Below are 11343 nucleotides of genomic sequence, written 5' to 3'. Positions count from 1 at the left end.
GCAGATTGTTTCGTCAAGAATAATTTTCATTGTAGTCCGCTTTTGTCCTTAGTGAAAGAATCTTTAAGCAATTGCTTGCAGGCTTCCATCTATCCTTCCAGCTATTCGCGAGAGCACTTATAGTTTACCTTCAATGAAGCCAGTCTCTCATTTGTTGTGGAAATCTGCAACTCTAGTTTAACTTTGATAAACTTAAGTTCACATGAAGAAGCCTTTTGATTTTCAGGAATTTGTTTGAGTTACTCTATCCCTGGGCCCTGATTAAGCTCAATGTCTCTGCTTAACAACACCGCAAGTAGACAAGATGAGTCAAAGCATTCTGTACAATATTCAAGCAAGACGCCTGGGCAAGGCAGCGCAACCAAACAAAGGGAATCTCTTTTAAATTCACAGGAATTGTGATATCTACTAACCTGCACGAAAAAGACTGAACAGGTTTAGCCGTTACTGCATCCCATGGGTGCTGCCTTGCCCACTGGCGAAGACATCTTGAGGGGTGGTTTCCGAAGGATTTGATGATGTTGATGTTACTTGGGATAGCCAGCACGAATGCTGAAAAAGTTCAAAGCAAGAGCCATCAGTGTTGTTGCAAATCCCGGTGTTTGCATGAAAGAGCGTCACTGGCACATGTCGTTTATTCCAAGATGCAGCACATTCACTGTTAATGGGTTGCAAAAAAACAGGCTCGATGCCCGAGGCAAAGACCTGCATGAAAAAGACACTGGTTTAGCTGCAACTGCATTCCACAGGTGCTTCCTTGCCCACTGACAAGCAAGGCAGCCTGTCATAGGCATACCTGCATACTGCTCCCCCTTGGGGGAGCAGTGATGTGGATGAACTTGTGTGTTCACGTTGCACTTTAAAAATACCTCAACACCGGCCATGAGCAAAGCTCAGGCCCCCAAAAATTTCTGGAATCTTACTAGATACATTAGCCCATCTGCTTGTGCCTCCTGATTTATATGGGCTCTTAATTGTCTGCTCACCCTATTCATGCCCGCTAGCCAGTGTGTCCCTTGCATGGAAGTATGTATGCATATCCCCTGAATGTCTAAGTAAATTGCAGTAATATTTTGTAAACACTGTAATTAATGTAAATAGGCCCTCTGTATGTTTTTGTCCCACTCTGTGCTTTCTCCAATTCTTTGCCTCTTCATTGCACTATTCCCTTTTCTGGCCAATGCTCAGGTGTCTGCCAGCGTAATTCTCTTTCTTTCAACAAATGTAGTCGCTTTTTGCACAATCTGTGGAGCAGACGCATGGTTTACTTTTGCCTATTTGTTCATGGCGTGACAGCGAAGGTGTTTTGTGCATGTGCATTGAAGAGCGGATTGCCCCCATGACAACCACCCCTCTCTATGGTCCGCAATTAGCCCTAGACGGCCTTTCACATTCAACCTTTCCCTTTCATTCATGTCGCTGTTTCTGAGCCCGCCTCTTGAAACTTTGTTCCCTTAAGAAAAGGCTGAGGAAGGGGGCTTGACCCCTCCCCTCAATCATCCCCTGGAAACACTCCAGTGTTCCCAGGGGATGGTCTACTAGGCAACTCCTATGACGAATTCCATTGAGAGAACAGGAGTGAGCGCGGCGCTGAGCGGCGCTGAGTGAGAGCCGGAACACTTGACCCACCACTGGAATGCAGCGTACATCCGAAGAGCAGGTTGGAGGGGGATGTGGGGATGTGGGAGGACAAATGTACCATGTGACACAAGCACTCGATGTCCCAACATTTTCTGTGGGACAGCGGCAAACACTTGTAACCGTGTTGTGATCGTCGGGCGTTCATCGGTTCGCGTCGGTGTACAGCATCCATTTGTTCTACGCCGATGCATCCCGCAACGTTTCCGCCTGCGAAGATTACCTAAAATCGTGGATTCTGAAGTTCAATGCATCCTGCATTCAGGGCAATTCAGCTGCCAAGAGGTCCACCACTGGCCATGTGATGCGGAAATTTATTTTGAGCTAGAAAGAAGAAATGGGCACTTTTAACGATCTCACTATCCTTGGCAGCTGAACAGTGCACCTCCTCGTCGGAGTAGGAAGAGACAGTCTTTGCAATGTGCGAGTCCCCTTTCTGTCTTTTCTTCGGCAACGAAAATAGCTGTTGAGACATCGCTGCATACATTTCATAGTCGTCATCATTTCTATCACTGTCGTTCGTTGAACTTAACTTGAATCTGAAGTTGAGCTTCAGCAGCTTTCGCTGCTGTAGTATCTCAGTTTCAGTTTCTGTTTGCCCTTACACGCCGCACGGTGGCGCCAGGGTTGTCACCTGTATATATACGCCTGTGAATAAAGAGTGCTAGTTCCGTTGCGGCCGTGACTGTATTCGTGGTTCATCTGCGGCTACCGCCGAAATACAACAATGGCGACGACATTGCTTGTGCTTGTGAAATGTTGCTTTAAGGTTTCGATAGCTTCGTCATAAACGGAAGGCTGAGCGGTGTCCCCGCTCTCCTTACTACGTTTACCGCCGGCAGCTGACTCACCGCTCTGGGCGGCATCCGACGTAAGCAGTAGGCTGGAGAAGATACGTTGACCCTCAACGCCGAGGCTGTGTATCAGCAGGGCCTTGCGACGCTCGGGCTTGAAGTCGGATGCTCCTGATGCCAGCAGAAAGTTCTCGAACATCCGGTACCATTGCGGCCAGGGAACAGGAGTGCGGCCGGGTACAGGCAAGAATGGGGGCGGCGGAGCGAGCCCGATACAGCTCATGGCGTAGTAAAGTTGCAGGCGCGGTTACGCCCCTCGAAAAGATCCCATCCTCGTCGCCATTGTTGTATTTCGGCGGTAGCCGCAGATGAACCACGAATACAGTCACGGCCGCAACGGAACTAGCACTCTTTATTCAGAGGCGTGTATATACAGGTGACAACCCTGGCGCCACTGGCGGCGTGTAAGGGCAAACAGAAACTGTAACTGAGATACTACATATTCCCCTCCCTACAAGAACAAGGTAACTAATAATAGATTAGTGTTGTTATACATATATACAGTATTTGCAATTAATTACAATTATCTTCACAATAAATGTCATGTGCTCATCATTATTAATACTGTATGGAATAATTATACAGCATGGCCTAGGACAAGCAGCGCCAAAAGACAAAACAAAACGATAAATTGCTCGCAGAGACACAGGCATGTGCACATAGTTCGTGCAGCACTCAAGTTCTGACACTGCACCCGTCTGCACCTAGCACACAAGCTACATGTGGTCCCGGTATCGATCTGGAGGCCTTCTGTTCCTCGGTGGTTGGACCCGACGTTGAAGCACACGGTCATCCGGCACAGGTGACACTGGAGCTCGTAGCGTGGGCGTAGTTGGTGAGGCTTCGGGACGAGCTGTTGAGGCGTAATCGTTGGATTGCTGAGATGCCGACGACGTAGTCACGGGTTTAGAATCACCAACAGACAACAGTGTCTGTTGGTGATTACGTTAGAATAAGAAAACCTGGAATATCGGTTAAGGGAGACCTCGCGTTTAGCCACCCGAGAAAGGTAATCAGTCAACAAGGTCCATCAACGTTTCGGCTTGATGATGGACGAACCTGGAACGCATCGAAGCTATCCAGGGTACCAGCAGCGTCAGCCACATGGAATCAGCAGCATAATGCTGTTTCTAAACCCGTGACTACGTCGTCGGCATCTCAGCAATCCAACGATTACGCCTCAACAGCTCGTCCCGAAGCCTCACCAACTACGCCCACGCTACGAGCTCCAGTGTCACCTGTGCCGGATGACCGTGTGCTTCAACGTCGGGTCCAACCACCGAGGAACAGAAGGCCTCCAGATCGATACCGGGACCACATGTAGCTTGTGTGCTAGGTGCAGACGGGTGCAGTGTCAGAACTTGAGTGCTGCACGAACTATGTGCACATGCCTGTGTCTCTGCGAGCAATTTGTCGTTTTGTTTTGTCTTTTGGCGCTGCTTGTCCAAGGCCATGCTGTATAATTATTCCATACAGTATTAATAATGATGAGCACATGACATTTATTGTGAAGATAATTGTAATTAATTGCAAATACTGTATATATGTATAACAACACTAATCTATTATTAGTTACCTTGTTCTTGTAAGGAGGGGAATATGTAGTATCTCAGTTTCAGTTTCTGTTTGCCCTTACACGCCGCCAGTGGCGCCAGGGTTGTCACCTGTATATATACGCCTCTGAATAGAGTGCTAGTTCCGTTGCGGCCGTGACTGTATTCGTGGTTTATCTGCGGCTACCGCCGAAATACAACAGCTGCTGTCACCATCGAGTGTTGCAAGCACTTCAGCAAGGCGAAGACGCTTTGCTGCTGCTGTGCCCCACGCATCCGACAAGAAGCAAGGTAGACTAGAAATACCAGTATCTGTGTCTGAATCGTTCGTTGAGGAGCTCGTTCATATCAACAGCGTCAAAGTAACTGGGGCCAAAACAGCGGCTGCGCTTGGCTGTCGCCATTGCCATTGCCACCGCGCTCGCCGGCTGAAGCAAACTAAATAGAAATGAGGAGGATATGGCGCCTTGAATCACGTGACTTTCTCCGTACTCCGCTTTTCAGGCGAGAGCACCGCAAACTGCTCCTGGCTGCTTTCAGCACAGTGAAACTGCTCTTGTTCTACCACTGGATGATGGCGCTCCCACTCCTGTTTGACCACTGAAACACGCCATGCCTGGAAAGAGCACTTTCAGCGTGCTTTGGAGTGCTCCTGTTCTCCCAATGGAATTCACCTCAAGAAAGTGGTCAGCTGGTAATCCAGAGCTATTATTGCTCCAGAGAATAAAGTTGCAGTTTCAGAGAGTAGTTATTCGTTTTTCAGCTCTCCCGAGTCGGCGAGGTGCCCTTGCCCAGGCACCGCTCAAGACTTACGAGTGTATATTCTTTCAGTGCCTCACATCCGTCTAATCGATTGAAGCATATTCACAGCCACTAGCGCGTGGTTAGTTATTCGTTTTTCAGCTCTCCCGAGTCGGCGAGGTGCCCTTGCCCAGGCACCGCTCAAGACTTACGAGTGTATATTCTTTCAGTGCCTCACATCCGTCTAATCGATTGAAGCATATTCACAGCCACTAGCGCGTGGTGCATACCATACTACTCTGAGTATTCCATGTTAACAGCCCTCCTTGTCTAGTTATTTTACAGCTTCTTATTTCATGAAGCTTGATGCCCGGGTACCAGGTAAACAGCGCTTTAAAAATAATGCTGCTACCCAAAGTACGAAACCTACCAAAACTTGTTCCCTGTGTGCTTCGCTGGTTACCTGCATTGGAGGGGGAAACCCCCATGATTGTATGCATGGTGATGCAGCACACTGCATGGCACACGGAGACACCTCTGATTGTTGTCACATAAGTCATACCTTAATAGAAGGTCAAGGCTAGACATACAATAACACATCCACAGTCATGCTCCATATGCGTGCAGAGAAAAAGAGAAAAAAAAAAAAGCAAAGCAGTGCATTCATGCCCTCGCCTTTCTACAGGCTCTGTCAGCAAGCATGGAAATTTGCCATGGGAGTAGCCCCGAGGCAGCTTATAGTCCAGTTTATAGAGATGGCGCCAACAAAGCGCAAAGCTGTGTCTCTTGAGACAAAGCTGCAAATTTTGCAAGACTCAACGTATGAGCTCACGCAGTCAATGATATCAACAATTCTGAAAACCGGGAGCGCTGCAATCACGATAGCTGGAATTGGTGGCCATGCTGATAAACGGAAAAGTAGGGCTTTGTGCACCATGGCAAAAACCCCCATGATAGTAAAACCAACATGGTGGAAGCCGCTTACATTACTGAGCTCTGGTTGCAGGCTACTATGAAACAGGTGGTGCTTCGATGGAGGAATTTTTGAGTGCAGTTACTGCTCCCTTGTTCTGCAAAATCTCCTACAAAGTGATCGTTGTCGTGACAAACATTTACATTCAGCGATGGAGTAGACAACAGCAGCAGCAGTGACGAGATCGACAATGGCAAGTCTTTCACCTTGACGTTCACACAAAGCGCGCTGTTGACACTTGAGTCGCTCATTGATTTCATGCACGCTAAAGGATTGCTGCCAGTGTTTACGCAACAGCTGGACATGATGCCCATTGCGGTTGTAAACCTAAAACTGCTGCAAAAGCAAGTTCAGATTTCTATTTTAGTACGCTTGACGCTCTGTTTACAGGTCTAAATAAACGTTCAATTTCTCACAGCCTACTTTCTACAATACCATATATATAGTCGTGTAAGGGCTGCACTTTTTCTATAATCTTGGCTGGATGCAGCCCTCGCATGAATCAGGCCGATGACGGCCCTGTACTGTTTCTGCGACTGTAGCAGAGGGTAAAAGAGGTGCAAATGGCGTAACACTGCAGCAAACGACCTCGAATGTCTGACCAGCACCGACCCAAATGGGGCTCCCTTCTCTAGAGGTAAAATTCCACCAATCCGACTGGGAAAACACTGCCAACACAGCCGAGACAACACGCCACACAAAGAAATAATGGCGCGGTGGCGCTGGCCTGAGCGGTGTCGACAAAAAAGCAGCTAGTGTCATCTAGCGGCAATGGAACTTAATTCACTTTCCAGCGGGACGTTTTGAATTTTTGCTCAAAATGTTGCCCTCTAAAGTGGAGGTGCCATTGGCGAAGCAAGGGGAGGGTCGAACCCCCCTCTAAATTTTCTGAGGACCCCCCCCCCCCCCCCCGTTTTCCTTTCCCACAGAGCAGAAAGTTTCAGGAGGTGGGCTTCGAAAGAGTGTCAGGGATGAAAAGGAAAGCTTGAATGCGAGAGCAAGGCGAGGGCTAGTGGCAGTCCGAAGTGGGGGGGAAAGGGTTGTCTTGGGGCGAACCCCTTTCTAGTGCACAGCACATTGCGGCCCCACTCATGGCATGCCTCCACCTCATCCCTTGTCATGGGGCGAACCCCTTTCTAGTGCACAGAACATTGCGGCCCCACTCATGGTATGCCTCCACCTCATCCCTTGTCATGGGGCGACCCCTTTCTAGTGCACAGAACATTGCGGCCCCACTCATGGCATGCCTCCACCTCATCCCTTGTCATGGGGCGAACCCCTTTCTAGTGCACAGAACATTGCGGCCCCACTCATGGCATGCCTCCACCTCATCCCTTGTCATGGGGCGAACCCCTTTCTAGTGCACAGAACATTACAGCCCCACTCATGGCATGCCTCCACCTCATCCCTTGTCATGGGGTGAACCCCTTTCTAGTGCACAGAACATTGCGGCCCCATTCATGGCATGCCTCCACCTCATCCCAGATCATGTTAACCATAACTGCGGAGGGGGGATCAGTGCTAAAAATTCCACACATAGATAAAGATAGGATGAGCACATGCATAAAAAGTGGAGGAATTGTTGCTCCCCACCAGGCCTTCGTATCGTCGAACAGCTTCTCATTTCTGGTACTTGACCAAATCGTCAACCACGCTGCATGGAAGAAAAGCATTCCAAAAATTATGCGACTTGCTTGTCTAAGATACGCATAAGCACCACCCCTCCCCTCCCCCCCTCTTTTTTTGCCGTCTTTTTCTTTCCACTGTCTCCGACTATCACTGTGTCAGTAAACTGGAAAAGAGCTTGCTGTTAGGCTAATTCATACACGTTGTTAAAAATGAAAACAGGGAAAAGAAATTAATTTTTTAAAATTCTGGGGCTTTCTGTGCCAAAACCACGATCTGATTATGAGGCACGCCGTAGTGGGGAACTCTGGAAATTTTTCACAGATGTTTTCACATTTTGCCCTCGTCGAAATGGGCCGTCGTGATTCGATCTCACGACCTCATGCTTAGCAGCCCAAGACCATAGCCACTACCCAACCACGGCGGGTACAGGGCAGAAAACAGGACAAGAAGAACCTACAGGATGCTGATTTGCGCACAGCAAAATATATCAAGGACAGGGGTGCTGGGCCATGGAAACTAAGTACCCGCCACAACAATAAGGTGGGAGGGCAGGTAGGTGAATGGCCTCGGAAGTCCAAGCAGAAACAGAAATATGAGAATGTTAGGGGCTGCCTCGCCGTTCAACAACCCGGTGAATGTGAAGAGTGACAGAGACTAATAGAAAAGAATTTTAAGAAGGGAAGTGAGCTGATAAATACGAGGAGGGTGGGAGAGGGGGGGTGATGTGCATAAAAGGCATCAAGAACAAAGTTGGTGGATAATTATGAACATAGGGAGAGCCTCTCGTCACTGCCCGATTGCTCAACACCAGATGGCCATGACCAGTCACCTAGCTGGGGCTCACCGACCCATAAGAAGTGCTGCTTGCTGTGGAGAGCCGATCTTAACTAAACATCTCGACAATTTTCAGAATAAAGGGGTGTCTCGAGGCACAACGCTTTCAAATCTCTCGGAGGTACTGGCCCTTATTTTACTACGAACTACGGATGCCGTAATTTTTAAAAATGCTTCTAAACAGAAAGCAATCTCTCTGAAAGCAGCCTGACTGTCTGCCTCGTCAATTTTAGAGTCTGATCAAATAACAATATGTGTTGTGTGATCACTGCAATACCATGATTGCAAGTTACTTCCAAACATCTCGTCAAGCAAGCCGGACAGCAGATCACCGAAAATGAGTGAAACTTGCATCATATGATATTGTCAAAGGTCTAACGCCAAGCTTCGTATGCCACAAAGACTCAAGGTCTGGTCGCCACCTGAGGAAGGGGGTTACTGTGGGCTCCCGGCCCCCCGCCTCCCTTTACCCCAGCAAGAACATTTAATAAAGTTTTGTATTTCTCTCTTGTTCCTCTATTTTTAAATCTAGAATAATATATCATGCCCACAATGCTGAAAGCAAGATTGAGTGATAGACTACTTGCAAAATAGTGCCCGCCCTCTTCAGTACGTAGCTGCGGCCGTACCCATTAGAAGTCCTGGCTAGAAAACAGCAGCGATCTCCACTGTTACCTGTGCTGCAACAAGTATAGCCTGCAAACAATAAGATACACGATAGCGTTTTGTCTTGTTTTTGTTTGGCCCTGACTTTAGCGTTGTTTGTTTTTCCATCTCATGTACCGTAAGTCATTGACATACATTATATAACTGCATCAATTTGTAATCTATATTTTTGTTTTTTTGCTATCGTGATTTTTGGAATAGCATAAGGATGATAGCATAATTTGATGCAAAGTGGCTGCACGCCTTAGCAATGAAGTATTTTTGTCAGAAGTTAAGCAAAGTGGTGTTTTGGCAACGCAAAAACATTCCATTTTCATTGTTAGAGAGCTCTTCCTTGGAAAGTGCTAGGAGTTTGTATTTGTGTGGTGTACAACCTCCATATATATCATCATCAGCCTGTTTTTTGTCCACTGCAGGACGAAGGCCTCTCCCTGCGATTTCCAATTATCCCTGTCCTGCGCCAACCGATTCCAACTAGTGCCCGCGAACTTCCTAATTTCATCGCTCCACCTTGTCTTGTGCAGTCGTCGACTGCACTTCCCTTCTTTCTTGGTACCCATTCTGTAACCCTAATGGTCCAACGGTTATCTAACTCGCGCATCACACCCTACACCCCGCATTAAACCCAGCATTACACCTGGAGCATTACACCCCGGCACATTAAGATGGACCTGTCCAGCTCCATTCTTTTTCTCTTGATGTCAATTAGAATGTAGTCTATACCCGTTTGCTTTCTGATCCAAACCACTCTCTTTCTGTCTCTTAACGTTATGCCTAGCAATCTTCGTTACATCGCTCTTTGCACAATCCTTAACTTGTTCTCAAGCTTCTTTGTCAGTCTCCCAAGTCTCTGCCCCATATGTCAGCACTGGCAAAATGCACTGATTGTACACCTTCCTTTTCATTGACAATAGTAAGCTTCCAGTCGGGAGCTGAGAATGTCTGCCATATGCAAAGCAACTCATTTTTATTCTTCCGTGAATTTCCTTCTCATGATCAGGGTTCCCTGTGATGACTAGGTAAACATACTCCTTCACAGACTCTAGAGGCCGACTGGCGATCCTGAAATCTTGTTCCTTTGCCCGGCTATTTATCATTATATTTGTCTTCTGCATATTAATCTTCAATCCCACTCTCACACTCTCTCTGTTGAAGTCCTCAATCATTTATTGTGATTCGTCTGCATTGTTGCTGAATAGAACAATGTCATTGGCAAACGGAAGGTTGCTGAGATATTCGCCATCGATCCTTACTCCTAAGCCTTCCCAGTTTAATACCTTGAATACTTCTTCCAAGCACGCAGTGAATAGCATTGGAGAGATTGTCTCCCTGTCTGACCCCTTTCTTTATAGGTATCTTCCTGCTTTTCTTGCGTAGAATTAAGGTGGCCGTGGAACCTCTGTAGATATTTTCCAAGGTATTTACATAAGCGGTCTGTTCTTGATTACATAATGCCTCTGACTGCTGGTATCTCTACTGAATCAAATACTTTTTTGTAATCTGTGAAAGCCATATAAAGAGGCTTGTTGTACTCTGCACATTTCTCAATAACCTGATTAATCACATGGAAGTGATCCATTGTAGAGTATCCCTTCCTGAAGCCAGCCTGTTCCCTTGGTTGACTAAAGTCCAGTGTTGCCCTTGTTCTATTGGAGAATATGTTGGTAAATATTTTATATAATACTGGGAGTAAGCTTAATGGGCCTATAATTTTTCTGTTCTTTAACGTCTCCCTTTTCGTGTATTAGTATGTTTGCATTCTTCCAGTTTTCTGGGACCCTTGCAGTCGATAGACATTACGTGTAAAGAGCCGCCAGTTTTCCAAGCATTATGTCGCCTCCATCTTTGATTAAAGCGAGTGTCATTCCATGTTCTCCTGCCGCTCTTCCTCGTTTCATGTCTTGCAAGGCCCTTCTGACCTCATTGCTAGTTGGAGGAGTTTCTTTATCCTGTTCATTACTGTTTCTAATAGAGGTATCCTGACTCCTCTGGGTACTGTACTGGTCAGAATAGAATTGTTCCACTGCTTTTACTGTATCTTCGAGATTGCTGATGATATTACCCTGCTTACCTTTCAGTGCATACGACTTGGTTTGTCCTATGCCAAGTTTCCATCTCACAGATTTCAGGCTGCGTCCATTTTTTACGGCTTCTTCACTCTTTCTCACGTTATAGTTTCGAATATCACTTATTTTCGCTTTGTTGATCAGGACAGTTCCGTGAATTCTGTCTTATCTCTTGAGTTGGAAACTTTCATTCTTTATCGTTTATTTATTAGGTCCTTTGCTACTTTGGAGAGCTTGTTTACTGGTAGCCTTGGTGCATTGCCTACCACTTGAATTGCTGCCTCTGAAGCCAGCCTAGTTATGGTTCCCTTGATTATCTCTGTCATCTTCATCTCTCTGTTCTAAGGCTGCATATTTGTTTGAAAGTACCAGCCTGAACTTGTCTGCTT

General features: G+C 46.9%; 1 protein-coding gene across 8 annotated transcripts in view; it reads left to right on the top strand.

The window, feature by feature from the left end:
- Unc-115a (actin binding LIM protein Uncoordinated 115a) overlaps positions 1–11343 on the top strand; it is a 558372-nt gene that overhangs the window by 358884 nt on the left and 188145 nt on the right. The window lies entirely within an intron of this gene.

The sequence above is a fragment of the Dermacentor andersoni genome, chromosome 1 (genome assembly GCF_023375885.2).
Source record: "Dermacentor andersoni chromosome 1, qqDerAnde1_hic_scaffold, whole genome shotgun sequence".
Lineage (NCBI taxonomy): Eukaryota > Metazoa > Arthropoda > Arachnida > Ixodida > Ixodidae > Dermacentor > Dermacentor andersoni.
This window is presented reverse-complemented; position numbering and strand designations above follow the sequence as displayed.